At 34.3% G+C, this 4,803-nt stretch overlaps 1 pseudogene across 1 annotated transcript; it reads right to left on the reverse strand.

Annotated features, from left to right (window-relative positions):
* Window positions 1-1,300: 1,300 nt before the first annotated feature.
* LOC149383742 (uncharacterized) lies at window positions 1,301-3,918 on the reverse strand (annotated as a pseudogene). The gene is made up of 2 exons (XR_016301580.1): window positions 2,038-3,918; window positions 1,301-1,500 (listed from the first exon to the last, which is right to left on the reverse strand). The product of XR_016301580.1 is annotated as an uncharacterized LOC149383742 (transcript).
* Between the last annotated feature and the right edge of the window lie 885 nt (window positions 3,919-4,803).

Genomic DNA, 4,803 nt, shown 5'->3' on the forward strand with positions numbered 1-4,803 from the left:
ACGAAATAATCAGTGAGTTTATATATATAAAAAAAAGAGAAGGCATACAAATTTCTAAATAAACGAAAAAGAGTAAGGGTTTAGGATAACAAAAATATACCTGTATCGCTTAAGGAAAATGACTTATATAATTTACCTTCGGATATGAGATTCTTATCTTCGTTTCGAAAGGCGTGAATGTGCTAATTATAAACCAATTAAAACTGTAAGAACATACCAATAATAAAACATGGAGGATGGAACCTTTAAACACGGATGAAATCATTAAACGAATTACAATAAAACACAGAGGACGTTGAACCAAGAAAGACGAAGAGGAAAAATCACAACTAGAGAAGTCACATATGCATCAAAGCTCAAGAAAAAAAAAAAAAAAACCTAACCGTTCAAATATGTATAATCATGAATTTGCAGATAAATTATACAATGAATTAATTAGGTAAAGATCAATTTAACATAAGTTTCTATATTTATAGGATTGATTATAAAGAGTCAACAAAGACACAATCATAAGTAAAGTAAAATATCATAACAGCCAAAGAAGTAAAATAAAAAGCCAAACTTTGGCTATTTTGCCAAAGCCGAAGTTTGTTGCGGCTAATTTGTGTGAATTCTCGCCTCTTCAAATATTTGGGGAAAATTATATGAATGTAATTTCTAGTTTCGCTGCACCAACATGGAACACACAGATTTATTCATTTATTTTAGAACATACATAAAAGGTATTACCTAATATGTATCCAAATTGAAAACACGGAAAGTATGGCAAGCTTGTTTGTTTACAATCACACATTAAATAGTTTGACAAAGCATAAAGATAAAAAAAAAAAAAGAGAAAAACGGATAAATTACATCAATCATTCCTGAATATCCCGAGAAAAAGTGAAGAAATGAAAATAAACTTCACAAAGAACAATAAGTATGAACTCCATGATTGAATGACATAGCTTCAATCTTGCAAAATACTTCTCCCAGTTTTCTGAAAAGCACACATTTGCAAATATCAACATTCTTTTTCATTCAACTCCATTATTCACCTTATTAAAAATAAATGAAGAAGCTTTGACGTGTTGCTGTTTGATAACCTTAGCAACGACTATTTTGTAAAAATAATAAAACAACATTTACCTTCGGATCCTTATGCGTTGTAGACATGGTTCCGTGTCATTCTGCTTGCAAGTAAGTCGTGTATTTTTGCAAATCAGCAACAACATCGCTGATGTTCCTCCGATCTTCAGGGCGTTTTGAAGAACATGCGACGCCTATTTCGAAAATCGAAATCACAGAAGACTTGAGCACTATCTTCATCTTCCTCAGAAATGATTGGGTCCAAAATCGCGGTGATGCGATCAGGGATTCCCGCGGAAGCAAAGTTGTTCAAGTCGAAGTCATCTTTGAATATAATGTCAGTGGGTCTCTTTGCTGTAAACATTTCCAACAAAAGGACTCCGAAGCTGTATATATCCCCCCATTTCGACACCTTACTTCCAGTGGCGTACTCTGTTGTAAATGAAATGACAGTTAAAATAAAGATTTCACATCATTAAAAAAAAATTAAGACTTAATAAGGTTTATATGTTCGCAAGTTACATAAGAATCTCACATTGTGAAACAAATAAAATAAGATTTAAAAGGTTTTAGAACTGAGTCTATATAAGATCGCCAGTTACTCCGCTTGTGGCCTCTAAATAATACACATATGTGAAAAAGATCAAATTTCTTAACTTGGAAGTGCCATTTTAGTACTATTAAATTGAGCGGTGAAAATAATTTTTTTTTAATCAATTTCAGGAGTGAAAATATTACAGATTGAAGTTAGATACTGTTGGATCTACCAAAAAAGCCATAAATCTATTTTTTTTCTTCTTCTTACTTTAGCATTAGCTATTGATTTTAAGATGGTATCTCCTTAAACTGAACATGCAGCAAAAAATTAATAGACAAATTTTGTTAAAGGCAGTTTGATAAAATAATAAATACTGAACATGTAGCAAAAATTAAATGGTTATCAAAACAAACTTTGATAAAAAGAATTACCTGGTGGGACATAGCCGACGGTTCCTCTAATAACCCCGACAGAGCTGCTTTGGTTGGAAATACTATTTCTCAGAAGCTTTGCCAATCCAAAATCACCGAGACGAGCAACCATATCTCCGTCTAACAGAATGTTACTCGGCTTTATGTCGCAGTGTACAATTGATTCAGAGCAATGGTTATGCAAATAGTCTAGAGCAGTTGCCACGTGACGTCAATGGCGATTTTGATCCTCTGAATCAGACTCAAACGCTGCCCCGCATGTCCAGAATGGAGCCACTCCTCAAGATTACCGTTCTCCATAAATTCGTAGATTAAAGCCTTGAAATCGTTCCCTTGAAAGTCACTGCTCGAACACACCGTTAGAAGCTTGACGAGATTTCTGTGCCTGACACTCCCCAAAGATTCGCATTCGGCCACGAAACTTTTTAGAGCTCGCGAAACATGAAGGTTCAAGACTTTTACAGCGACAAGTTTGTTTTCTTCTTGGCTCAAGATTCCTTTATAGACAGAACCAAAACTGCCTACACCGATCAAATTCGAGGAAGAGAGACAATGAGTTGCTTCGACGAGATCTCTGTAGGAGACCCTTGGCAGCGAAGTTCCAATAGTTGGCTCCAATGCGGGCTTTGTTCTTTTTCTTTTGAGAAACAAAAGCACTACAATGGCCAATACAACACTCAGTCCCACAACAACACAACAAAGAATGATGACAATCAGTATTCTCTTTGTTAATGGTTTATGGTTTTTGTGGAGCGTAGTTAAGACACAAGTCTGCAATTTCAATTGTGGCAAGCCGCCACAAAGCCTCGTGTTTTCATCGACTGAGAATTCACTCGTGTTTTTGAAGACCCCTTCTACTGGTACCGGACCTTGCAGCTCATTAAACGACAGATTCAAATACTCCAAGCCTTGAAACTCCTCCAAAAAAGATGGAATTCCACCAGAAAGTCTGTTATGAGAAAGGTCAATTATTCGAACTCCTTTCAAGTTTTGCAGATCTTTTGGAATCGAGCCTCGTAATTGGTTCCCTTGCAAATTAAGGACCTCCAGGCTTGAACAGCTACCAAGAGTTTTTGGAATTTCACCGGATAGATTATTTTTGGAAACGTCTAATTTTCCTAGATGTACTAATCTTCCAATCTCAGAGGGAACTGAACCGGACAATTGATTGTCTGATAGATCAAGCGATATGGACAGCGATGATATGCTCACGAGTTGTGATGGTATCAAACCACTTAGATTATTACTAGAGAAGATTAAATCTTGTAACTTCTTACACTCTCCAAGAGTTTCTGGAATACTTCCTTGTATGTTGTTATCTCCGAGATATAATTTACTTAGCAAAGTTAAGTTTCCCATAGAACTCGGAATATTGCCGGAGAGTTTATTGCCATCCAGCCTTATAGCATGTACCATTCGCAGTTTTCCTATTGTGCTTGGTATGTGACCTGTCAAACGATTACTTTCCAATGCTAATATTTCCAAGCTTACAAGATCTCCTATTTCACCAGGAATATTCCCAGTAATCTTATTTCCTCCAAAAAACAAGGTTTGAAGTGTCGTTGCATTACCAATAGTTGCAGGGATCATTCCTCCAAAATTGTTTTCGCTGATACCCAGGCCTTCTAGGCGAGTGTTGTTGAAGGCATCGCATAAAAAGTTCAAGTCTCCTATCTCATCATGACCCAAGTTATTGACGTCTAAAACCAACCAGTAGAGATTTGGCGAGCTATTGAAGGTAGGAACTTTTCCAAAAAAGTTGTTAAAACTAATTTGGAAGGATATAAGGCTTGAGGCATTGGAAATTGAGGCAGGAATAATTCCAGAAAAGTTATTTGTGTCAAAAGATAACATTTTAAGGTATGGAAGAGTGTTTCCCATGTCAGGAGGAAGAGTTCCTTCAAGTTTGTTACGCTGGACACTGAAATCCTCGAGTGTTGAGATATTGTAGAGCGAAAGAGGAATGTTACCTATTACATTTACAAAATATCAACGAGCAAGGAGATTTGGTTAAATTCATTAGCATGTGTATAACAACTTATAAACTAAATTCATTACCATATGTGTATAACAACTTAATCAAATTCATTTACCCTTATGTGTAAAATCCTGTAGAGATAAGGTCACATTTATACATTACTAAAAGAGAGTTTTTTTTTATCTCTCACAGAAATACTGTAGTTAGAACAGTCTTTCTCCTGTCCAATAACACCTGCAGTGTGGGTCCCATTTGCTCTTTCTTTAACCAGTCTATCACATAGTGTAATTAACAAAAAAAAAATCGCGGAGCCCACTAATATTTGTTAAAGGTTGCATAAACTCTCACTCATATCAAGATATTCAACATTTTGATTTACTCTCTCCTAAAAAGTTGAACAAAACAAAAATCACCGTTATAAGCTAGCGTTGGGTATTAAATATTCCTATAGCAAAAAAAAAAAAAAAAAAAACCCAAAACGACATTATAATTGAAGTACTATAACTACAAGATGTCAAATTAAATAAAAAAAACTTATTTTTTGTAACTATTATTAAAAAAAGTCATCAAATGTTAAAATAAGTATATAACATTTATATTTAGCTAATAATTATTATTTATTATATAATTTCCCAATACCAATTTGAATAATAAGAAAAATTAAACAACGATTTATTTAATTGCTATAGATTTATATTCATGTTAAAATCCATGGTATAACCTGAAAGTAACTAAAATTATGAAGAATTTATTTTAACGTCATTATGAAAATACACAATATAAATCAC

Source organism: Urtica dioica, chromosome 10 (assembly GCF_054948205.1).
Source record: "Urtica dioica subsp. dioica isolate 48M chromosome 10, U.dioica_male_clone48M_v1_H2, whole genome shotgun sequence".
NCBI classification, from domain to species: Eukaryota; Viridiplantae; Streptophyta; class Magnoliopsida; order Rosales; family Urticaceae; genus Urtica; species Urtica dioica.